The 27,188-nt window shown below is 38.0% G+C and overlaps 1 long non-coding RNA gene across 2 annotated transcripts in view; it reads left to right on the forward strand.

Annotated features, from left to right (window-relative positions):
• The window catches only part of LOC109454824 (uncharacterized), a 135,185-nt gene that overhangs the window by 55,050 nt on the left and 52,947 nt on the right, over positions 1 to 27,188 (forward strand). The window lies entirely within an intron of this gene.

A 27,188-nucleotide genomic window follows, 5' to 3' on the forward strand; every position in this document is an offset into this window, starting at 1 on the left:
TGTTACTTAGGTCAAATTGGTTGAAGTGTTATTCATGTCTTATACCGTGTTTTCCCGAAAATAACACCTAGCCAGACAATCAGCTCTTATGTGTCTTTTGGAGCAAAAATTAATATAAGACCCAGTCTTATTTTACTATAATATAAGACTGGGTATAATTGGTTTTATTCAGTTTGACAATCTCTGCCTTTTGAATGAGGTTTGTAGACCATTCCTTTGTTTTCCATTTTATTTATCCAACTTTCACTCAGCAGCCTGCTTAATATGTATCTGGAAATCTATTAGGCAATGGGGATATAGCTTTTACATGCATTTTGTAGATTTAATGGATTAATTAATTTGAAACACACACAACAATGCCTGGCATGTAGTTAGTGCCATACACATCTCTGATACTATTATTATTGATATATTATCTCATAACTGAGGTCCAAAGAGATAAAATTATTTGCCCAACATGATATATTTCATCAGGCATACCTGATTTGTATTTGGCTCAGAGTTCTTACTCATAACACAAACCATTGTATTATAATTCTTTTATCTTCTTATGAGATGAGCAAGGTAAGTACAATTATACCCGTTTGACAGGTTGAAGAAACTTTGGCTCTGAAGAGTCAAGGACTAGCCAGATTCTATTCACTTTTAATGTAATTATTGATATGGTTGGATTTACACCTGACATTTTTCTGTTTGTTTTCTACTTGTTTCATTCCCCCCATGCCCTGTTCTTCCTTTACTGCCTTATTTTGTGTTAAATAATTATATTTTTAAAAAATAAATATTTAAATTTCTCCCTTGTTTTCTTACTGTATTACTTCAAGTTATTTTCTCAGTGGTTGCTACAGTGATTGCAATATGCATTTTAAGTTATTACAATCTATTTCAAAAACAATACTACCTTAATTCTGGAAAATACAGGAACTGCATTTCAGTACATCTCTCCTCTCCTCGTGCTAGTTTTGTCATATGTATTTCACCTATATATGTTGTAAACACAACAGTACAGTATTATAATTATTTCTTATTACAATCTTGTGCTTTTTAAAGAAGTTAATGGAATAGATGAGAAAAAATATACCTAGGGAGTCTTTTATATTTACTCACATATTTGTAATTTATGATATTCTTCGTCTTGTTTTGTGGATTTGAGTTGTCAGTTGGGGTCACTTTCTTTTAGCCTTAAGGACTTCACTTAACATTTTTTTGTAAGTCAGGTATGACAGGGACAAATATTCTAACTCTGTTTATTTGGGAATTTAAAAAAAATTTTTATTGGGGAATATTGGGAAACAGTGTGTTTCTCCAGGGCTCATCAGCTCCAAGTCATTGTCCTTCAATCTAGTTGTAGAGGGCAGAGCTCAGCTCCAAGTACACTTGCCATTTTTCAATCTTTAGTTGCGGGGGGGGGGGGGGGCGTGCAGCCCACCATCCCATGCGGGAATTGAACCGGCAACCTTGTTGAGAGCTAGAGCTCTAACCAACTGAGTGATCCGGTCACCCCTCCAGCAGCTCAGTGGCAGCTTGTTGTCTTCAATCTAGTTGTGGAGGGCATAGCTCACTGGACCATGTGGGAATTGAACCAGCAACCCTGTTGTTTAGAGCTCACACTCTAACCAACTGAGCCATCCGGCCGCCCCTATCTGGGAATATTTTTATTTCACCTTCATGTTTGAGTGTTATTTTAGCTGGATATGGAATTCTTGGTTGAATGTTTTTCTTTTCTTTTAGTACTTTAAATAGGTTATTCAATTGCTCCCTGAACTTCATTGTTTATAATGAGAAATCAGCTGTATTGTTGTTCTCCTGTGCATGATGAGTTGTTTTTTTCTCTTGCTGCTTTCGAGATTTTCTTTTGGTCTTAGGCTTTCAACAGTTTGTCTATGTGGATCTAGGTGTGGATCTCTTTGTATTGATCCCACCTAGAATGTACTGAGCTTCTTGGATGTGTAGATTTATATTTTTCATCAAATTTGGCAAGCTTTTGGCCATTATATCTTATAATATTTTTTCTATCCCTTTCTCTTTATACTCTCCTTTTAGGATACCCGTTACAGATATGTTGTTACCCTTAATCTCGCCTCACATCTCTGCACATGTGCATAGGCTCTTTTGGCCAGGGATGTGTGGCATCTTTGGCTGTCTTTGCTCTCTGCTGTATATGCTGTCAACCCAAGATATGTAGGAAGCCCTCTTGGCTGTCATACCTACTGAAACTTCTTGATAAATCCCTGGGTAGTCCACCACTTATTTGCTTTTCTGAAACAGGCCTGAAACCTCAGATTAATTAAGATACTGGTCCTCTCTGCTTGCCACTAAGATGATCACTTCAACTGACAATGTTCCAAATCAAATATGCCCCCTCCAGCATCAGTGGTGAAGCTGCTGATTGTCGTGACATTGACAGAGCTGAGGTATGGGGAATGGGGTGGGAGCAGCCATAGACTCAGGCTGTTCTTACCCAAAGTTGGGTAGTTTTAATGAATAAATGTTTCTCAGTTGTTGCATGTCATTGGTAGAATTCCAAAGAGCTGAAATGAAATATTTTTTGTTTGTTGGTTTGATGTGGGTTTTGTTTGTTTATTTTTAGTATTTTTTTCCACCTTGATAGTTGCTTTTTTGTGGGGAAATTTTTTGTGGATCTTGTAACTCCATTATGCCAGAAGTGAGAATCCCTTTGGTATGTTTTTTGAGCCTTTGCTTCTGTTATTACCTGAACATCTCTGTCCTCTATATTTCGTGTTCAAATTTCCAGTAGAAAGAATCTGATTGGTCCAAACAGGTTTAGGGAGTGTCTCTGCTCCTAGCCATTTCCTTGAAGGAGGTGTGTAGGGCAGAGGAGAAATTCAGGCAAAAGAAACTGAACTGTGTGAGGCCAGGGCCAAGTGTGTGACACATCTGTTCTTTGTGATTTCAGCCCCAGTGTAAGTGACAACAGAGATAGTTAGAAAGTGGTTCTGGGCAACCTCAGTGATATGGATGAGGGTTGTGTAAGGGTATGGGGTAGTGAACAGCAAGACTTTGGGTCCACATTACACCACATAAGGCCAAAATAAGGTAGGCAAAATGGGCTTGACCAGACTGAAGTGCTCTTGCCTCACTCTTGTCCTGCCTCAGCCCTGCCCCTGACTCTTCCTTTCTTTACTCCTGCCTCTTGAGTAGACACTCTAGTGTTAAATATGGGTTCTCAGATTCTTTTGTTCAAGCAGCCATTCATTCATTTAATCACATATACTTTCAAGTAGTATTTGATCACCTACCTTGTGTCCAGTGGTGTGCTAGTTACTGGGAATGTTACGGTGAGCAAGGCATACCTAGTCCTTACTCTCACAGAGATTATAGTTTAGTAAAAGCCAAGGACCCTCTCACCACAGATAATTAAAATGGCTGAAATCAAGATAGTTGGAGTGCCAGTTTTGGTCTCTAGGAAGAGAGTATTTTGTATACCAAATGAATGGAACAGTATAAACAAGATTGCAGAGACTATGTTTAAACTATTAATAGTTAGTATATAACATTTTGGGGTTGGCTTTTTTCATTTAGCATAAATCTCTGGAGATTATGTTGTGTATATCAATAGCATGTTCCTTTTATCACTGCATAGTATTCCATGATATGGATGTATCACAGTTTAACTATTCACCCATTGAAGGAAATCTGGGTTGTTTCCCCCTTGTTTGGCTATTATGAATAAAGTGCTATAAACATCCATGGAAAGGTTTTTGTGTGAACTTAAATTTTCATTTCTCAGTAGTACCAAACTGTTTTCCAGTCTGCAAGCCTTTTATTTCCTTTTCTTACCTTATTGCACTGGCTAGAACTTCCAGCACTACGTTGAACAAGAGTGAAAGCAGACATTCTTGCCTTGTCAATTTATGGGGGGAAAGGATTAGATCTTCTATCATTAACTATAATGTTAGTTATAGATTTTTTGTAGGTGTTCTTTATCAAGTTGAGGAGGTTCTCCTGTATTCCTATTTTTCTGCGAGTTTTTCTTTTTGTCATGAATGAATGTTGAATTTTGTTACAGCTTTTTCTATATCAATTGATTTGATCATGTGAAATACACCACAACATATAGAGTGACTCTTCATAGTGATGAAAGGCTCAACCAACCAAGAGGTTTGAATAATTCTAAATGTATATGTATATAATAACATAGTCTCGAAATACATAAAGCAAACATTGACAGATTTAAAAGGAGAAATAAACCCTTTCCAATCATAATGAGTTATATAAAAATATTTCCCTTAGTAATTGATAGAACATATCAATAATGATGTAGATTTTTAATGAAGAATACATATTTTATTGAGTCCTCTAAGTATCACATTTGACACACATAGAGGTGATTAAGAGAGTCCAGTTTTTAAAATTAAACTCTTTAGTTAATACAGGATGATCCTGTATACCCTTTAACGCTGTTTTTCTGAGTAGTAACATCTTGCAAAACTATACGACAGTATTATAACCAGGATATTTATATTGATACAGTCAAGACACAGAACATTTCCAACCCTTATGTTATCCTTTTATAACCACACCCACTTTCCACATGCTCCTGTCCCTTCCTTAGCCCCTGGTAACCACTAATCTGTTCTCTATTTCTGTAATTTTCTCACTTCAAAAATATTATATAATTGAAATCATATAGTATGATGATCATATGATTTTTTCTTTAACCGATTAATATGGTAAATTACATTGATTTTTAAAATATTGAACCAGCTTTGTATCCCTGCAATAAACTAACTCTATTTGGTCATGGTATATAATTCTTTTAATATATTGATGAACTCGATTTGCTAATTTTTTAATGAATTTTTACATCTATATTCATGAGGAATATTGTTCTATACTTTCTTTTTTGTGGGAACTTAGTCTAGTTTGGGTAACAGAGTAATTATAGCTTCATAGAAATGAACTTCTCTTTTCTAGAAAAAATTGTATAGAATTAATGTTAATTATTTAAACATTTTGTAGAATTCTCTAGCAAAACCATCTAAGCCTGGAGATTTCTTATTTGGAAGTTTTTAAAATTATGAATTCAGTATCCTTAAGTTATAGGACTATTCAAATATCTATTTCATATTGGATGAATTGTGGTAGTTGATGTTGGAATTGGTCTATTTCATCTAAGTCACTTCTGCTTTCTTTTGATTAATATTTTCATGATACATCATTTTTTAGTCTTTTACTTTCAATTTGGCTATATCATTATATTTGAAAGGAAATTTTGGAGACAGTGTACAGTTGGGTCATGTATTTTAATCCATGCTGTCAATCTCTGTCTTTTAATTATTGTATTGTTATCATTTATATTTAGTATAAGTACTGGTATGCTAGGGCTTAAGCCTACCAATTCATTTTTTGTTTTCTGTTTTTCATTTATTATTTCTCCTTTATGCCTTCCTGTGGATTACTTTTTGAAAATTCCATTTTGATTTATCTATAGTGTTTTTGAGTGTATCTTTTTGATACTCTTGAGTGTATAGCTTTTTAAGGCTGCTCTAGGTATTACATTATATATGCATAACTTGTCACAGTCTATTTTTGTCAGTTTACCAGTTTAAGTAAAGAATAGAGACCTTATCATCTTTTATGTTCCTTTACTCTCCCACTTATAATTGTTTTAAATGTTTCCTTTATATACATTTAGAACCACTAGGATATTGTTATAATTTTTAGAGAATTTAATTATTTAATATAGTATGATTTTTTTTTTGCCTCTTAATTGGAATATCTTGTTCACTTACATTGAATGTAACTACAAATATATTTGGGTTTACACCTACCATTTTATTTGTTTTCTTTTTATCCCATATGATATATATTCTTTTTTCTCTCATTTCTTGTCATCTTTTAGATTAAACAAATATTTTTATTATTCTGTTTTCTCCTTCTATCTTGTTAGTTATAAATCCTTTTACTATTATTTTTAGTAGTTACCTTAGCTCATTCAATATACATCTTTGATTTTTTTAAAGTCTAATATGAAATAGTACTTTTACCACTTCTCATACCATGCAAGGACTTCAGAATACTTTAACTCCATTTACTACCTCTAATTTTTATTATTTTATTTGCATGTTTTAATTCCATATATATTTTAAACAACACATGATATTATAATTTTTGTAGAAACAATATTCATTTTTCATTTGCCACAGTTTTTATTTCGTTTTGGGTTTTCTCTATATCCTGGTTGATGAAAAAATTTACGTTTGGTAAACCTCATTCTTTGTTGTGTACCATTCCATGGGTTTTGTCAAATGCAGAAAGTCATATATCCACCACCAAAGTCTTGATACAGAACAGTCTATCACCCCACAAATTCCCTTTTATGTCCCCTTATCGTTAACTCTTTTCTCAACTCCAACCCCTGGAAATCTGTGTAGCCTTGTGGGTCTGATTTTTTTCACATGCCAAAATGCATTTAGGATTTATGCATGCTGTTGTACAAATCAATAGTTTGTTCCATTTGGTTGCCGAGTACTATTCAGTTGTATGGTTGTACTGTCCTTTGTCTACCCATTTGGTAGTTGAAAGACATCTGGGTTATGTCCAGTTTGGGGTGATAATGAACAAAGTTCCTATAACCACTCATTTATAATAAGGATAAGTTTTCATTTCTCTTAGATAAACACCTAGGAGTAGGATTGCTGGGTCATATGGCATATGTATGTTTAATTTTTTCAGAAACTGGTAAGTTGTTTTCCAAAGTGGGCCAACCATTTTGCATCTCTACCAGCAATGTTTGAGGCTTCCAATTACTCCACATCCTCATCGGCACTTGGTATTGTTGGTCAGGCTTTTTAATTTTAGCCCTTCTAATAGGTATGTAGTAGAATCTCATGGTAGTTTTAATTTGCTTGTCCATAATGACTAATTATGCTGAACATCTTTTCATGTGCTTGTTAGCCATTCATGTATCTTCTTTGGTGAAATGTGTGTTCAGAACTTTGGGCATTTAAAAAATCGGATTGCTTGTTTTCTTTAGTGTTGAATTTTGAGAGTTATTTATATATTCTGTATATGTCTTTGTCAGAAATATTATTTGCAAATATTTTCTTCCAGTCCATGGTTTGCTTTTGAATTCTCTTAACAGTGTCTTTTGTAAAGCAAGAGTTTTTAATTTTAACAAAGTTCAAATTATTATAACAATAAATAATTATTATTATTATTTTTGTGAATCATGCTTTTGTGGACTGTGCTTTTAATATCTTGAAACTCTTTGTCTAATGTAGGCCCATGCTGATTTTCTTCTGTATTTCTACTGGAAATTTTATAATTCACCTTATACATTTAGGTTTATGATCCATTTTGAGTTCATTTTTAAAAACGTTTTGTTTTATTGAGCTGTAATTCACATACCATAAAATTCACTCTTTTAACGTATAGAATTCAGTGATTTTTAGTATATTCACAAGGTTGTGCAACCATCACCATTATCTAATTTCAGAGCATTTCATCATCTGAAAAAGAAACCCCAGACCCATTAGCAGTCACTGACTGTTTCCCCTTCCCCAACCTTAGGCAACCACTAATCTATTTTCTGTCTCTGTAGATTCTTTTACTCAGCATGATGTTTTCAGGGTTCATCATGTTGTAGCATGTATAGGCACTTCATTCCTTCTTATGGCTGAATAATATTCCATTGTATGGTTATATACATTTTATTTTTTCCTTCATCATTTTGGGTTTTTTCATTTTTGCCAATTATGAATATTTGTGTACAAGCTTTTGCATGAACACATACTTTTTAGTTATCTTTAGTACATACCTAGGAGTATTTTTTGTATAAGGTGTGAACTGTGGGTTGAGGATCTTATTTTTTTTCCACGTGTGGACATCTAATTTTTCTAGCACCATTTATTGAAGTCACCATCCTTTCTCTATCAAATTGCCCTTGATCTTTGTTAAAAATCAGTTCAGTCTATTTTTAGATTCTGTTTTGTTCCATTAATCTATGCATCTATCTTTTTGCTAATACCAACTATCTTGATAACTGTAGCTTTATAGTAAGTCTTGAAATTACATAGATTAAGTTTTCCAACATTCTTCTTCTCTTTTTTATTGTTTTGGTTATTTTAGATCCTTTGCCTTTCTCATATATGTTTTAGAATCAGCTTTTCAGTAGTTATTTTAAAAAGTATACGGAGCTTTTCATGGGAATTGCATTGAATCTACAGATCATTCAGGGGGAGGTTGCGATTTTTCAATCTGATTCCTCCAATTCATAAACATGGATTATCTTTCCATTGATTTATGTCTTCTTTCATTTTTTTAATCAGTGTTTTGTAGTTTTCAACACACAGATTCTGCACATATTTGTTAGATTTATAACTGAGTTTTTTATTTTGGGACTGCTACTGTAAATGCCTGCATTTAAAATTTTAAATCCAATGTTCATTGCTGGTATGTAGAAATACAATAAGTTTTTTTTTTTGTATGTTATATATCTTTATATTTTTTTTTTGAAACACAATAAGTTTTTGTATGTTGACCTTGTATCCTATGACCTTGCTAAACTCACTTATTAGTTCTAGAAGCTTTTCTTGTAAGATTCTTTTAAGTTTTCTATATAGACAGTATATTCATTTTAGTTTTACATTCATTTTGACCCTTTCTATTGCTCTTCAACCCTTTCTGAATATCTTTGATTTCATCTAGGATCATTTTCCTTCTGCCTGGAGGACTTTCTTTAGTTTTTTTGTTTTTGCTTTTTTGATGTAGATCTGTTGGTTAAATATTTTAATTTTTGTTTGTCTAAAAATCTTTATTTCCACATTCTTGTGAGGTATGTCATTCTAAGTTGACAATTATTTTCTTTCAACATTTTGAAGGTATCCCTCATTGTTCAGGCCTCCATTGTTTCTATAGAGAAGTCAGTTGTTATTACTACTTTGAAGGTAATATTCCTTTTTTTCCTCTGTTTTGACTTAGAATGACAAAGTCTTCCAGCAATTTTACTTTTATGTGCCAAAGGTGTGGATGTGGTTTCCTTTGTATTTATCCAGCCTGGGCTTCTTAGCATTTCTTGAGTATGTGGCTTGGTGTTTTTTGTTTCATTTGGAAAATTCTTAGTCAATCATCTCTTCAAATACTGGTTTTGCTCTATTTTCTCTCTCCTCTCCTTCTGGGACTCCAGTTACACATATTTATGCCTTTTCACTGTGTTCCATATCCTTAACTTCTTTTGCAAATTTTCCATTTTTTTCCTCCCTTTGCTTCGGTCTGTGTTTTCTAGTGACCTATCAGTAGTTTTCTTGTCGTTGCTTTGATGGTGTCTGCTTCTCTGTTAAACCCATCTATCCAGTTGTTAATTTTAATTATTGTATTTTTCGGTTTTAAAATATCTACTTCATATTTTTGGTAGATTCTAGTTCTCGACTGAAATTCTCTACTTGTTAAATGTATTGATGACAGTTATTTAAAAATTGTATCTGATAACTCTCATATGTGAATCACCTGCCAGTCTGTTTTTGTTATTTTGTCTTTCTGATTTTTGGATACTTGATCTTTTTTCCTGGTAACTTTTTCTGATAACTTTTGATTGAATGATGGCAATTTTGGATAAAAAGAATTATAGTGGAAATTTGAGCTTGAATGTTATCTTCCTCCAGAGAGGGTTTGCTTTTGTCTCAAGTTAGGATCCAATCATCTTAATCTAATCTTAGATTGAGCTGCTTTAAATCTGTGCTTCAGCTTTTGTGACAGCTCATCTATTTACATATCCTAGAAGTAAGGTTAGTCCTTACTTTTAGGCTATAACTTATCAGGTGTCCCAACTGGGGATGTTTGCTAAGTTTCCTATGCTTATGACAGCCAAGAATTCTATTTTTTTTTTTTTTTTAAATCCTCAGTCTCAGGAGACTGAAGAATATCTACTCAGTTTCTGGGCCCCCCAGATTTTTGCTTACAAATCTGCAGATGCCTGCAGGAGAAAAAAGTGGCCAGACGTCAGGTTCACATGAATGCGTTTCTTCTCTTGGTGATCTTGGCCTCTCAAGTCTTCAGTGTTCTGGTAACATTGGGTTAAAACTTGCTTTCTTGGTTGTTTTGATGAAGAAGTTGGTCTCATACAAGCTAAACCACCACATCCAGAAACAAAATGAATAGATTCAAATCTCAAGTCCAACTTTACTTGCTTTGTGATCATGAATAAGGTATTAACTTTTTGAGCTTCACTTTCCCATTCTCTAAAATGGTGATAATGACAGTGTCTACCTTATAGGGTTATTATGATGATTTAACAAATATATATATATATATAATATACTTTAAAAATACACATACATTAAAAGTATATTATATATACTTTAAAAATATATAATGTAATCTATAATATAATATAAATATAATTATAATATAAATATAGTATAACCCAATATAATGAATATAATACAATATAATGAATATAATATAATGTAATATAATTTAAATCTTAGAAAAGTTTCTGGAGTCTAAGAAATGCTGTATTGCTATTTGCTAGGATTATTTTTACTTGACTTGGTCTTCTTTCCAATTAACATTGTTTTCCATTGTATTATGTCATTCGCACATCCTCAATAGGCTCCACTGGCTAGTAGATGAAGTCCAAACTCTACATCTGTAGTTCTCAGTCTCGGTAGAATATTAGAATAACCTATGATAATTTTAAAACTCTTGAAGCGCAAGTTGAACCAGGCCAAGTCCGTCAGAATTTTTGCGGGAGAATACAGATATCAATCAGTATTTTTAAAAAGAACCCCAGGTGATGCCAGTGTTCAGCCAAGATTGAAAACCGCTGCTTCGCTTCCTAGCTTTCAAGGTCCCTTCTAATCCAGCCCCCACCAACCTTGCTAGCCGTCATTTCCCTACTTCCCTGTGTGGGCAATCTGTGACAGCAAGCCAGTGTACTCAACGCCCTGACTTCCCCTGTATCGTCTCCTATGTAAGGCACAAGGCTCGGAGGCTGATAGTTTCTCTTTTCTTCCTCCCACCGTGTGGTGGGGGTGAGGACATAGGCACGTGCCTCTCGTCTTGTGCCCTCCCTTGTGGTCTTCATTCCTTTACTTAACTTTGATCTGTTTCATGGCAAATTTTGCCTTTTTTGTTTTGTCCTTCCTACTCCCCTTTCTCAGACCCTCCTTTCATCTTTCTTTGTCCAAGACTAGGGCAAACCGTACTCTTGCCTAAATGCACACTCTTTATCTGTTTCCCTGGCCTTGTCAATAGGTAGCTCAGCATAGTAGCTAGATTCCAATGCTAGGGCTCCAGAAAGCTTGCCTGCCCTCAGGAACCAAGATTGACCGACATCATGCTCATCGCTACCTCCACTCCTTTGCTTGTGCTACCCTCCACCCAGAATATTTCTCCCCTTCCCCTTTCTCTGCCAATTTTCAATCTATCCAGCCTCCACATTTCACTTATTCCATGAAGCCTACTCAGCATCTCCTGCGCACACCGTTCTCCCACCTCTCACACTCCTCCTGCTCACCGTGTCTGTTCCACACAATCTTACCTCCAAATTATATACCGGCCTCCAATAAAGGACCTGGGAACACAGTAGGAATTCAATACTTAATATTTGCTTGTTAGACTCACATGTAATTGGCAGAAAGAAGCCTCAGCTCAAAATTCCCAAAGTGATTCTTCCTTCTTCCAAAATAATAATAGTAAGAACATGGGTTGATAGGGATAAGGTAGGGAGTTGCATTCATATTTCTATTGCTACATGACAAATGACCACAACCATAGCAGCTTAAAACAATACACATTTATTATCTCACAGCTCTGTAAGTCAATGAGTCCAGGTGGCTTGACTGGTTTCTCTGCTTGGGACCTCACAAGGTCAAAATGAAGATGTTGGCCAGGCCGAGATGTTATTGGAGCTTCCAGGGAAGAATCCACTTTCAAGCTCACTCAGTTCCTGGTGGCTGTAGGACTGAGGTTCCCTTCTTGCTTGTGTTGACTGGCGGTCACTCTCAGCTTCTAGAGGCCACTCTCAGGTCCTTCCACATGGCCCCTCCATCTCAGCAACAGAATAACCTCCCTTAGGTTGAATTCCCCTCACACTCTGATGAATCTTTCTGACTTCTTTTCTGCTACCCTCTGAAGAATACTCAGTGCTTTCAAAAGGCTCACCTGATTGGGGTAAGCCTACCAAGATCATCTCTGTATCTTTTTTTTAAATTAAAATTGATTGAGGTGACAATGGTTAGTAAAGTTGCAAAGGTTTCAGGAGTACAATTCTATAACACTCATCTGTATATCACATTGTGTGTTCACCACCCAGAGTCAATTCTCCTTCCATCACCATATATTTGATCCTGTTTAGCCCCATCTACCACCCCCCGCCCCCCTTACCCTCTGGTAACCACTAAACTATTGTCTGTGTCTATGAGTTTTTGTTTCTCATTTGTTTGTCTTGTTCCTTTGTTGCTTTCAGTTTTATATCCCACATATCAGTGAAGTCATGTGGTTCTCGACTTTTTCTGTCTGACTTATTTCGCTTAAAATAATAATCTCAAGATCCATCCATCTTGTCGTAAATGGTACTGTTTTATCTTTTCTTATGGAAGAATAGTATTCCATTAAGTATATATACCACAACTTCTTTATCCAATTATCTATCGAAGGACACTTTGGTAATTTCCATGTCTTGGCCACCATAAATAAAGCTGCAACGAACATCGGAGCACATATATCTTTACGGATAAATGTTTCCAGAATTTTGGGTAGATACCCAGGAGAGGGATTGCTGGTCATATGGTAATTCGATTCTTAATTTTTTGAGGAACCTCCACACTGCCTTCCATAGCGGCTGCACCAATCTGCATTCCCACCAACAGTGTATGAGGGTTCCTTTTTCTCCACAGCCTCTCCAACACTTGTTATTATTTGTCTTGTTGATGACAGCCATTCTAATTTGTGTGAGGTGATATCTCATTGTGGTTTTTATTTGCATTTCTCTGAAGATTGTTGATGTTGAGCATCTTTTCATATGTCTATTGGCCATCTATCTGTATGTTCTCTTTGGAGAAATGTCTGTTCAGGTCCTCTGCCCATTTTTTAATTGGATTGTTTGTTTTATTTTTTGTTGAATTGTACGAGTTCCTTATATATTTAGGATGTTAGCCTCTTATCGGAGGCGTTCGCAAAAATCTCCCATTTAGTTGATTACCTCTTTATTTTGTCGATGGTTTCTTTTGCTGTGCAGAAGCTTTTTATATCAAAGCTTTTTATAGTTTGACATAGTCCCATTCATTTATTTTAGATTTTACTTCCCTTGACTTTGAGGTCAAATTCATAAAATCCTCTTTGAACCCAAGGTCCATAAGTTTAGTACCTATATTTTCCTCTATGCAGTTTATTGTTTCAGGTTTTATGTTTAGGTCTTTGATTCATTTTGAGTTAAGTTTGGTACACAGTGACAGATAGCAGTTTAGATTCATTCTTTTGCATGTGGCTTTCCAATTCTCCCAGAACCATTTATTGAAGAGGCTGTCTTTTCTCCATTGCAGATCATTTCAGTATCTTAAGGTCAACTGATTTGGGTCTTTAATTACATCTGCAAAATCCCTTCACAGCAGTACCTATGTTAGTGTTTGTTTGCCAGGGGATAGGAATCTTGGAGAGGTCTCTTTAGAGTTCTGCTTGTCACAGGAGTGATGAGCAGAAAGCCAGACAACCAGTAACAAAGGGACTACTTCTTAGATCCAATGGACCAATGATTTGCAGAGTGAAAAAAAAATTACCTCTAGGGATCAGCTACTCCATCCCTCTTTTTTTTTTTTTCCTTGACAGGGTCACTAAGACCCAGAGAGGTGAAGTGAATTCATAATTCGCCTTCCACAAATGCACCCTGGGCCACTGTAGTAAATGCTTATGGAAAATATAAAGACCCAGCATCTGCTCTTAGGATTTTATTATGTACCTGATGCCCAGGGAATCTAGTTTTCCTTCAGAAAATAGCCTACTTCATCTGTGGAGACTCTAGAGTTGTGTGCTGGAAAGGGCCCTCAGAGATCAAATGATCCAGTGTTTCCCAAACATAGAACCAAACATTTAAAATTGTAACTATAATGTATTTATTTTAATGTTATCTTCTACTTATGGCAAATGACACTATTTCCCCTGCATTACAGTGATGTAGAGTTTTCTTCCTTCCTCCCTCTTTCCCTCTCTCTGTCTTCCTCTCTTCACCTTGCCCTTATGGATCACCTATTGTGTGGAGACAATAGAATATGATACTTAAGGGCTTTGGGCTCTGGGAATAGAGAACCTGGATTCAGATCTTGGCTTCTCCCACTTAGTAGCTCACTTAAACTCTATGAGTCTCACTTTCTCTTTGGTTAAGTAAAGATAAATATATCAAATAAGTGAGATAATGTGTGTCAAGTACTTAACAGAGGTCCTGTCACATTGTAAGGATTCAGTAGATGTTAGCTATTATTAAAATTGGCTCTAATCTGGTCCATAGGGAAGGGGGTTTCTGCTAAGGGGAGCCAGGCCTGGTTTTCCTTGACCTCTCTGAGGAGTGGGGAGCAATTTTGTAGGCCTTCTCCTGTTCCCCTCTTTGGACCAACTTTGGGGGGCCTAGAGAGGTACCTGAGATGTGATACTTTCTAGAGGAAGAGAGGAAAGGGATACAGAGAATAAAGGAGAATAACACAGGGTGGCACTGCAGGGTGGCATCACAGGGATGTACCTGGTGGAATTATCCTTTTTTTTTTTTTTTTTTTGAGAAACAACTAATATGGATTGAGCACCAGCTGTGTGCTCTGCTTTGTGGTTCTCTTTTGGGGGAACTTCAGTGGCCCCAATTTTGTCTTTACACCAGGGCTTCTCCAAATCACTCTCACTTTTCCCTCTGAGTTTGCCTCCCTCTCTTTATTCAAAGAGTTGTTGAAATATCTCCCCTCTCTAAGAAAGCTGTGGGTTTTTTTGGGCTGTTTGGAGAAGGATGCTTCTCACATGTACTAAAAACTTATTTAAGGTAGCCCTGTCAGAGGAGGGAATGGGAGCTAAAGACAGAGATGTTGGATGGCCAGAGGCACCAGGTGACCGCAGTAGGTGAGAGAGGAGAAGATTACTTTGCATGTGTCTGACATATAGCAGGTACATGGAGATAGAAAAGGTGAATATTACTTTCAGAAAGTCTCTTAAACTGTTAAAGAGAATGTCTTTCTAGAATGCCTTGCCATTGTAATGGAATAGAAAGTACGAAGTCTGACAATTGGGTTCGCAAACTTGTTGCAACAATATTGCTAACCTTTTTTGATATCAAAGAGATTATTTATTATGAATTTGTACCAACTAGACAAACAGTTAACCAAGTTTGCTACTTGGAAGTGCTGAAAAGCCTGCCTGTAAAAGTTAGATTACCTGAACTTTTCGCCAACAATTCATGGCTCTTGCATCACGACAATGCACCAGCTCACACGGTACTGTCTGTGAGGAAGTTTTTAGCCAGTAAACAAATAACTGTATTGAAATACCCTCCCTACTCACTGATCTGGCCCCCAATGATTTCTTTCTTTGCCAGAAGATAAAGGAAATATTGAAAGAAGACATTTTGATGACATTCAAGACATCAAGGGTAATATGACAACAGCTCTGATGGCCATTCCAGAAAAAGAGTTCCAAAATTGCTTTGAAGGGTGGGCTAGGCTCTGGCGTCGGTGCACAGCTTCCCAAGGGGAGTCCTTTGAAGGTGACTGTAGTGATACTCAGCAATGAGAATGCAGCACTTTTTCTAGGATGAGTTCGCGAACGTAACTATCGTACCTTGTATGATACAAAAATTGGTGGTTTGGTGGCTAGAAAACATGTAGTTGATATGATCTTAATTTTGAAAAAATAGCACATGTGCCCATAAGAAAAGTTTTTAAGTGATGTCATAGGAATGGCGGCAGCGGGGCGCACTTTTTGAATTCTCCTCTGGATCTTATCACAAACGGGACATATAACCCATCAAAGGACTCTCTGCTCATCACGCAGAACAGCTAAGAGAATCGTGCAAGGATTACTTGCAGGTTGGCAAATTGGATGAGCAGGGGAAGAGGGAAGGGAGCAGAGTGGAGACGCGGCCCGCACCTTCGGCTGTGGAAACACAGCCCGCATCTGCGATGGTGGAAACACGGCCCGCATCTGCGGTGGTGGAAACGCTGCCGGCATCCATAGCTGCAGAGACTCAGGGGATCCCAGGATGGAACAGAGAACACAAAAGCCAGGAGGTGGGCTCTTTCCCTGCATCCCACAGCTGATCTCTCCCACCGAGGGGGCAGCATATCCAGCATTTGAGGCAATAACCTAAGCTGGTACCTCCAGTTGGGCCCTAGGCCAGACAAAGGACACAAACTCCATACCTGGGCCCCTCCCCCTGCTCTTCCAATCCTACCCCCGCCCTTCAAGAGAACTAAACTGGCCCCTGAACTAAGGAGTGGTGTCAGATTACAGAGGAGCCTTAGTGCTCAGGCTCTGGGAAGACTGGCGGGCAGCTCTGACCCAGGGAAGAGGCTGGGAAGAGTGTGATTTTTGCTGGGCTACGAGAGAAGAGACTCCTCCATCCCCAGCCCCCACCCTTTCTGGCCTGCATAGGGCAGGGCAATTACAACTGCAGAGGCACTCCCAGGGATCAGCAGTAGGTGGCAGACGCAGCTCCCAGCTTTCAGCACCTCAGAAATCTCCTGTCCACCACACACACACACACACACACACACACACACACACACACACGGAAGAAGTGCCTAAGACTCAGGAGAACTGGACACAGGGCTGGTGGTACTACTCTCAGTGTGCATATGTGCAGGCAAGGGTAGAAACTACACTGACTTTGTAAAAACTACCATCAAGACCCCTCAGCCCCACGCATCTAAATCTGCAGTCCCAACATCACTCTGGGCACCAGGTGACCAGCTCTGCCTGCACAATACGCAGGGGACTCTTTGGTACAGCAGAGGGCAACGTGGAGATTACTTGGTGGGCTTAAGCCAAGACTGATGCTCTTTTTTGTTTTATTTTGTTTTGTCTTTATATCTTTGATATCTTTGCCTGTGTTGAGTGGGGGTTGTCAGTTGTTTTTACGTGTGAATGTATTTGATTTTTTCTTTGTTGTTGTTGTTGTGCTTGGTGATTTGCTTTGTTCTGAAATTGCCCTACCAGGGCCCAGCTTAAGAGGCACAAGATTCAACATACCCAGAGGCCAACTCCAGACCAAACCAGAGTAGTACCGAGTTTGACCTACAAGTGACACACCCAGAGGGAATTCTCTACAGGCACAAGAGCCCATAGAGCCAAACCACATTTAAGCGGTCAACTCTCACGCAGCAGAACACCCTGCGGTGGGCAGAGCCAAGTCTCACAACTAGTCGGCCTAGGAGTCAATCCCACCTACTCACAAGCTAAAAGCAATTAAAGATCTTCTTTAATAGGACAATATACACAACACAAGAGTCACCTTTGGAGCACACGCAGAGGAGAAGAAGGAAGTGGTGCAAGTCATATATAAAGGACATATATTACATAAGATAACTCAGCAAGAACTAAGAACTCTAGGGGATCTACCTAATACATCGAAGCAAACACAGAGAGTCAGCCAGAATGGGGAAACAAAGAAACATGTCCCAAATAAAAGAACAGAAGAAACCTCCAGAAATGGAACCAAATGAAACAGAGGTAACCAACCTATCAGAGACAGAGTTCAGAACACTGATGATAAGAATGTTTAAGGAGCTTAGAGACGACATAAAGAAGGATGTAGAAATCATAACGAACAACCAGTTAGAACTAAAGAACACAATTACCGAAATAAAGAACTCACTTGAAGGAATTAACAGCAGGTTAGATGAAGCAGAGGATCGAATCAGCGACTTAGAAGACAAGTTAGCAGAGATCACCCAAACAGAACAACAGAAAGCAAAAAGAATAAAAAACAATGAAGATGGTTTAAGAAACCTCAGGGATAACATCAAGTTCAACAACATGCACATCATAGGAATACCAGAAGGTGAAGAGAGGAAGCAAGGGATTGAGAACATATTTGAAGTAATAATGTCTGAAAACTTCCCTAACCTGATGAAGGAAACCAACATACAAGCCCAGGAAGTGCAGAGAGTTCCAACCAGGATAAACCCAAACAGGTCCACACCAAGACACATTATAGTTAAAATGGCAAAGGTTAAAGACAAAGAGAGAATCCTAAAAGCAGCAAGAGAAAGACAGAGGGTTACATACAAGGGAACTCCCATAAGACTATCAAATGACTTTTCTACAGAAACATTGAAGGCCAGGAGGGAGTGGCAGGAGATACTCAAAGTGATGGAAAACAAAGGCCTACAACCTAGATTGCTTTATCCAGCAAGGCTATCATTTAAAGTTGATGGAGAGATAAAGAGCTTCCCAGAAAAGAATAAGCTAAAGGAATTTATTACCACCAAGCCAGCATTGCAAGAAATACTAAAAGGACTTCTGTAAATAGAAGAAAGATGAAAACAATCTAACTACAAATTTAAAAATGGCAATAACTATGTACCTATCAATAATCACTTTAAATGTAAATGGATTAAATGCTCCAATCAAGAGACATAGGGTGGCTGAGTGGATAAGAAAGCAAGACCCTTGTATATGCTGTATACAAGAGACTCACCTCAGATCAAAAGACACACACAGGCTGAAAGTGAAGGGTTGGAGTAAGATATTTCATGCAAATGGAAATGAGAAAAAAGCTGGAGTTGCAATACTTATATCTGACAAAATAGACTTTAAAATGAAGAACATATTAAAAGACAAAGATGGGCACTATATAATAATAAAGGGATCGATCCGACAAGAGGACATAACCCTAGTAAACATCTATGCACCCAACATAGGAGCACCTAAATATATAAAACAGATATTGACTGACATAAAGACAGAGATCAACAGTAACACTATCATAGTAGGGGACTTCAACACACCTCTGACAACAAGGGACAGGTCTTCCAGACAGAAAATCAATATGGAAACAACAGTCTTAAATGACACATTGGACCACTTGGATTTAATCGATATTTTCAGAGCATTTCACCCCAATGCTGCAGAATACATGTTCTTCTCAAGCGCACATGGAACATTTTCCAAGATAGACCATATGTTAGGCCACAAAACAAGTCTTGATAAATTTAAGAAAATTGAAATCATACCAATTGTCTTCTCTGACCACAGTGCTATGAAATTAGAAATGAACTACAGGAAAAAAACTGGAAGACACACAAATTCATGGAGGCTGAATAACATGTTACTAAATAATGAATGGGTCAAGCAGGAGATCAAGGAAGAAATCAAAAGATATCTCAAGACAAACAAAAATGAAAACACGACGACACAAAATCTATGGGATGCCGTGAAAGCAGTCCTAAGAGGGAAATTCATAGCATTGCAGGCCTACCTAAAGAAACAAGAAACATCACTAATCAACAGTTTATCTTCACACTTAAGGGGTCTGGGAAAAGAACAGCAAAATAAGCCCAAAGGGAGTACAAGAAAGGAGATAATAAACATCAGAGTGGAAATAAATGAAATAGAAACCAGAAAAACAATACAAAAGATCAATGAATCCAAGAGTTGGTTCTTAGAGAAGATAAACAAAATTGACAAACCTTTAGCCAGACTCATTAAGAAAAAGAGAGAGAGGACCCAAATTAATAAAATCAGAAATGAAAGAGGAGAAGTGACAACAGACACCGCAGAAATACAAAAAATTTTAAGAAATTACTATGAGCAACTATATGCCAACAAATTTGACAATCTGGAAGAAATGGACAATTTTCTAGAGGCATACAACCTTCCAAGGCTAACTCAAGAAGAAACAGAAAACCTGAATAGACTGATTACCACCAGGGAAATTGAATCAGTAATCAACAATCTCCCAACAAACAAAAGCCCTGGACCAGATGGCTTTACAGGTGAATTTTACAAAACGTTCAAAAAGAATTATCACCTATTCTCCTCAAGCTCTTCCAAAAAACCCAGAAGGAGGGAAGACTCCCAAACACTTTTTACGAAGCCACTATCACCCTGATCCCAAAATCAGACAAAGACACCACAAAAAAGAAAATTACAGGCTGATATCGCTAATGAACATAGATGCAAAAATCCTCAACAAAATATTAGTGAACAGAATTCAGCAATACATTAAAAAGATCATACACCATGATCAAGTGGGATTCATCCCTGGTATGCAAGGGTGGTTCAACATCCAAATCAATTAATGTGATACACCACATTAACAAAATGAAAAATAAAAATCACATGATCATATCAATAGATGCAGAAAAAGCATTTGATAAAATCCAGCAGCCATTTATGATAAAAACCCTTAAGAAAGTGGGAATAGAGGATCATATCTCAACATAATAAAGGCCATATATGATAAACCCACAGCTAACATCATACTCAATGGGGAAAAGCTAAAACCATTCCCTTAAGATCAGGAACAAGGCAAGGTTGCCCACTTTCTCCACTTCTATTCAACATAGTGCTGGAAGTTCTAGCCACAGCAATCAGACAAGAAAAAGAAATAAAAGGCATCCAAATCGGTAAGGAGGAAGTAAAATTGTCATTATATGCAGATGACATGATACTATATAGAGAACCCTAAAGACTCCACCAAGAAACTATTAGAGCTGATAGATGAATTTAGTAAAGTAGCAGGATACAAAATTAATATTCAGAAATCAGTTGCATTTGTATATACCAATAATAAAACATCAGAAGGAGAAATTAAAAAACAATCCCATTTACAATTGCTCCAAAGACTATAAAATACCTGGGAATAAATTTAACCAAAGAAGTAAAAGATCTGTACTCAGAAAATTATAAGACACTGAAGAAAGAAATGAAAGAAGATACAAATAGATGGAAACACATACCATGTTCATGGATAGGAAGAATTAATATAGTTAAAATGTCCATACTGCCTAAGGCAATATACATATTCAATGCAATTCCTATCAAACTACCAATGACGTTTTTCACAGAAATAGAACATATAATCCTAAAATTTATATGGGACCATAAAAGACCCCGGATAGCCTCAGCAATCTTGAGAAATAAGAACAAAGTGGGAGGTATAACAATACCTGACATCAAATTATACTACAAGGCTACAGTAATCAAAACAGCATGGTACTGGCATAACAACAAACACATAGATCAATGGAACAGAATAGAGAGTCCAGAAATAAATCCATGCCTATATGGCCATTTAATCTATGACAATGGAAGCAAGAATGTATGGTGGGTAAAGACAGTCTATTCAATAAATGGTGCTGGGAAACCTGGACAGACACATGCAAAAAAATGAAGCTGGACCACCTCCTTACACCATATACAAAAATAAATTCAAAATGGCTTAAAGACTTAAATGTAAGATCTGAAACCATAAAATTCCTAGAAGGAAAAATAGGAAGAAACTTCACAGACATTACCCGGAGTAAGATTTTGACTGATATATCCTCATGAGGGAAGTAGAGAAAAATAAACATGTGGGATTACATCAAACTGAAAAGTTTTTTCACAGCAAAGGAAACCATCAATAAAACAAAAGGGACCCTACTGAATGGGAAAAGATATTTGCCAATCATATATCTGATAAGGGGTTAATATCACAAATTTATAAAAACTCACTCAACTCAACTCCAAAAAACAAACAACCCAATTAAAAAATGGGCAGAGGACATGAAGAGACATTTTTCTAAAAAGGACATACAGATGGCAAGCAGACATGAAAAAATGCTCAACCTCACTAACCATCAGAGAAATGTAAATAAAAACCAAAATGAGATACCACCACACCCCAGTCAAAATGGCTATCATCAATAAATCAACAAACAACAAGTGCTGGCGAGGATGTGGAGAAAAGGGAATCCTTGTGCACTGTTGGTGGGATTGCAGATTGGCGCAGCCACTATGGAAAACAATATGGAGGTATCTCAAAAATCTGAAAATGGAACTACCTTATGATCCAGCAATTCCACTCCTAGGTATCTATCCGGAGAAATCCAAAACTCTAATTCAAAAATCTTTATGCACTCCTATGTTTATTGCAGCACTATACACAATAGCCAAGACATGGAAACAACCGAAATGCCCATCGGTAGATGACTGGATTAAGAAACTGTGGTACATTTATACAATGGAGTATTACACAGCCATAAAGAAGAAAGAAATCTACCATTTGCAGCAATATGGATCGACCTAGAGAACATTATGTTAAGTGAAATAAGTCAGACGGAGAAAGACAAATACCATATGATCTCACTTATATGCGAATCTAAAGAAAAGAATAAGTGAATGAACTAATCTGAAACAGTTTTGGAGACATAGAGGAAAAACTGAGGGTTGCTAGATGGGCGGGAGGGTGGGGATAAGGGGAAGGTGAGGGGATTAGAAAACAGTCGGTAACCACAAGATGGCCACGGGGTTTTGAAAATTAATTTGGGGAATGTAATCAATAATGTTGTAAAGATTTTGTAGGGTACCCGATGGACACGTGTCCCATTTGGGAGACCACCTCAGGGATGATGTAGATGCCTGATCACTGCACTGTACACCTGAAACTGAACAATAATGAATGCCAACTATAATTTTATATATAGATATAGATATAGATATAGATATAGATATAGATATATAGATATATATGTATATATATGTATGTATATACTTACAAGAAGCGGAGTACAGCATTAGGAATAGAGACAGTGGTAATGTAATGGCTGTGTGTGATGTCAGAGGGATAGTGGATGGGGGAGGAGGGTTCACACAGTGTGAGAGATATAAATGATAAACGTCTAAGTATCACTTTGTCTTGTGCACCTGAAACTAATAAAAATAAAAATAAATAAATAAATAAATAAATAAATAAATAAATAAATAAATAAAAGTTTTTAAGAAACCATCAACAAAACAAAGAGGCAACCAACCAAATGGGAGAAGACTGTTGCAAATAACACCTCAGATAAGGGGCTAATATAAAAAATATATAAAGAAAACATACAACTCAACAACAAAAAAACAAACAATCCAGTTAAAAAATGGACAGAGGACCTGAACAGCTATTTCTTTCAAGAAGACATATCGTGATTCCCCAAAAATAAGACTTAGTCATCAGACCACCAGTTCTAATGCAAAAATTAATACAAGACATGGTGTTGTATTATATTATACCCAGAATTATATATGATATGATATGATATGATATGATATTATAATATATTATATTATATTATATTATATTATATTATATTATATTATATTATTATATTATACCTGGTCTTATATTAAAATAAGACTGGGTCTTATATTAATTTTTGCTCCAAAAGACGCATTAGAGTTGATGGTCTGGCTATGTCTTATTTTTGGGGAAACATGGTACAAATGGCCACAGATATATGAAAAGATGCTCAACTTCACTAGCTATTAGGGAAATGCAAATAAAAACCACAATGAGATACCACCTCACACCTGTTAGAATGGCTATTATTAACAAGACAAGTAATAACAAGTGCTGGAGAGGCTGTGGAGAAAAAGGTACCCTTACTGCTGGTGGGAATGTAAACTGGTACAGTCACTATGGAAAACAGTGTGGAGGTTCCTCAAAAAAATTAAGACTAGAATTACTATATGACCCAGCAGTTCCTCTTCTGGATATGTACCAAAAAAAATCTGAAAATGTTTATCCATAAAGATATATGTACCCCTATGTTCACTGCAGCAATATTTACAGTAGCTAAGATATGGAAGCAAACCAAGTGCTCATCAGTAGACGATTGGATAAAGAAGATATACATAAATGCATACAATGGACTATTACTCGGCCATAAGAAAAGATGAAATACTGCCATTTGCAACAATGTGGATGGATCTTGAGAATATCATACTAAGTGAAATAAGTCAGACAGAAAAAGTCGAGAACTACATGACTTCACTCATGTGAGCTATGAAACTAAAAGCAACAAATGAACAAGACAATCAAGCAAAACTTATAGACACAGAAAACAGTTTTGTGGTTACCAGAGGGTAAGGGGGGTGGCGATAGAAGCGAGTAAAGGGGATCAAATATATGGTGATGGAAGAAGAATTGACTTTGTGTGGTGAACACACAATGCAATATATAGATGATGTATTACAGAGATGTAAACTTGAAACCTATATAATTTTATTGACAATGTCACCTTAATAAATTTAATGAAAAATAATCTGAAAAAATTAATAAGATGATATTGTAAAAAAGAGAACAGTTTGTAAAGATATAGTCAAAAATGTTAATAGTGTTTGAGTAATGTTGGATAATGAGTAATTTTTATGTCTTTTTTTTGCTTTAATATATTCAATGCTGTGTGATAGAACAGACTTTATTACTGTCTTTCTCTTCACTCAATGTTTAAAAAAAAGACTTTAATTACTGATGTAAAGTAAAACAATTACTTGTTGGTTGGCTGAAAATTGCTAGAAATTAATAAATAGTTTGGAAATTATTTAGTAAATTCTAATTACTTAGCAAAAGTAATTAAAATATTTATAAGGGAACACCCATAAAACACCACCAAGCAAATACATTACTCAATAAATGGTTTAATTAGTGTTTCATTACTAGAAATTAATCTCAGTAACCAAACATTACTACAAATTACATGTAGATGGACAGCTTATTTTACTGCTATTAATGGTTTCAATTACGAAGTTTGTGCAAGTCTAATTCCTTTCCGTTTCTCCCACCCTCCTCCCGCACCCCCCCAGGCATGTTCCCACACACTGGGCCCGAGTTAGGATGTCTGGGGCTGGTCTGACACCTTCCACATTGTTGGAAATCCCAGATTAACAATTTCCCTTGGCTTATTTCTCCGTTGTCTTGCTGAAAAACTGGCCCTGGGCTCCCTTTAATCAGCTGGAATCAGACTCTAGGGGCTGTTGGGTTTCTTGCCACAGATATACTCCCCTCTGGAGTCTCCTCGATCACTTGGAAAGGCTTGATTCCTTCCCCAGGCCTGTGCCAAAGCCTTTCTGGCACTGGCTTGCAGGACTGGTTCAGCTCTCAGGCAGGGTGGGTGGGGGCCGGACTACAGCTAAGTCATAAAAGGGCATCTGCATGCAGATTAGAATCATGAGTCCTTCCTTCCAGACAGATTTAGTCCCATGCCAGGGTGGATTTCTGCCCCCACTGGTGTCCCTTGCTTAGGATCCCCTAGGAGCAGACTCTGAGACGGGACGTGTGCTTGCAGGAGTCTCACTGGGAAGTGCTCCCAAGAACAACCCCTGCCAGGGAGTGAAGGGAGCAGGATTGAGCAGAGGGAGAAGGCGAACAACCCCACAGGAAGCTCTGAAGCTGGGGTGATCCTTCAAAAATGTCCTGGGTTGAGGCAAGGAGAGAGACAGGCCTTTGTCCTTTCACACGACCAGACATCAGATCAGGCAACGCTTTGAGGAATGACGTGCCTCTGTGGCTGAGGATAATGCCTGGAGAGGGATTCAACTTCCAGCCATTAGCAGCCAACAATCCCAGCAGTTGGAGGAATGAGCATCTCGGCTCTGAAGGAGGAATGTGGACAGTGCACACCAGCACCCACTACAGTCCCCTTGTGTCATGGACAACCTAAGCAACCGCACATGAAGGCCCTTCTGGGGTGGCCTGAGGTTATGATTTGAATGGGCATGAGTTGTCCTATTGTTCCGCTAGGGCTGAGAGGAGTCTTACTTCTTGAGTCAGGCTGGACACACACTTAGGTACCGCCTGGGACTTATGCCTAGACCGTCAGCCCCATGAAGGCAGGTCCATGTCTCATGGTACCCACAGAACTTAGCACAGTTTTGTGGTTCAGTTAACATTTGCTGGTTGAATCTATGATAAAGACAGTCACCCAAATGTATTAATATAAACTATGATACACTCCATGAAGGGAAATACAGAGAATCTGATCTAGGTCAGGGAAAGCTTCGCCAAAGAAATGACACTTGAGCTGACACCCAAGGAATGGGTAAGAGTAAGCCAGGTGAAGTGGGGTGGGGTGGGGTGCTTCCTAGCCCTCCCGTGGACAGGCGTTCACCTTTGCTATCTCCTGAGCATGTCTCCTGGGTGGAAACAGAGGACTAAGAAGCCACACTCACTGAATTTTTCCTGCTATCTGTTGTCTAAATGTATCCCTTGCCTTTATCGCAGCCTCATCTTGCACAAGATTCATGTGTCAGTGAACTTTTCCACCAAATCTCAGCCTGGGCCCAGCGGGATGAGTTTGCTTGCACCTGGCAGGAGCTTTCTCAAGCGTGAGATACAGGCAAGGTGTCACAGCTGGAGGTGGAGTTGGTGATCGTCCCAGATTGCCCATGGGATGTCATGCACGTGGGTGCCACTTGCTGAGGAACTGAGGCTGGAAGCAGCCGGGCTGCACCACATCTAAACTCCTTTTTCCTACTTGACTTTCTCTCTGTCCTACCCACACCTTCCTCCCCATCCACGCTTGCCTCCAGATTCCTCACTGCCCCAGGACTGTGCTCTGCTCATTTTCCCTCCCCTCCTGTGCATGTGCCCTCCCTTCTCTCCAGGGCGACTACTGCATTCGCAGAACCCACCCAAAGCCCATTTATGGAGCCCTGTCCAGCGACTTCAGCTTATACTGGACTCACTTCTTTCTGGGCTTCTACAGCCCTCAGCTGTAAATTCTTTAGGGCAGAGACTGTTTTAGAAATCCTGGGCCTGGTACCATGCCTGGTTGAGAGCAAGGGGGTTGGGAAAAGGCTGGGAGAGAAGTCGAGCCCTGAAAGAAGACCCAGTATGCCCACCCATCCCCACGATGCCTTGGTTGGTGCTGGGCAGAGTGAGCAGAGGTCTGGATGACATCTGCTGGCCTTTCAGACAGGTACACTGTGAGGTGCCACAGGCTGGCTTCTGCTGGTGGTGGCAGGACAGGGAGGGAGGAAGATGGAAAGTTCACATTTATCACATCTGGGACTTTGCCTGATTTGTCCTTAATCAGTCTACAGCTAATTAGCTGCCTTCCCCCAGCTCAGCAGAATACTATTCATCACTGCTGGGGAAAGCTGATGTCAGCTGGGCCTTCCACCAGGAGCAATCTTGGCTCCTTGGGTGGGCCCTTCTTGCCTGGGACTAGGGATGCAGGGGATTCTCTGGGGGATAGGGGGTGGGTGTTCCTGGGGTTGTTGAG

This window comes from Rhinolophus sinicus, linkage group LG07 (assembly GCF_036562045.2).
Source record: "Rhinolophus sinicus isolate RSC01 linkage group LG07, ASM3656204v1, whole genome shotgun sequence".
In the NCBI taxonomy this organism is placed as follows: Eukaryota; Metazoa; Chordata; class Mammalia; order Chiroptera; family Rhinolophidae; genus Rhinolophus; species Rhinolophus sinicus.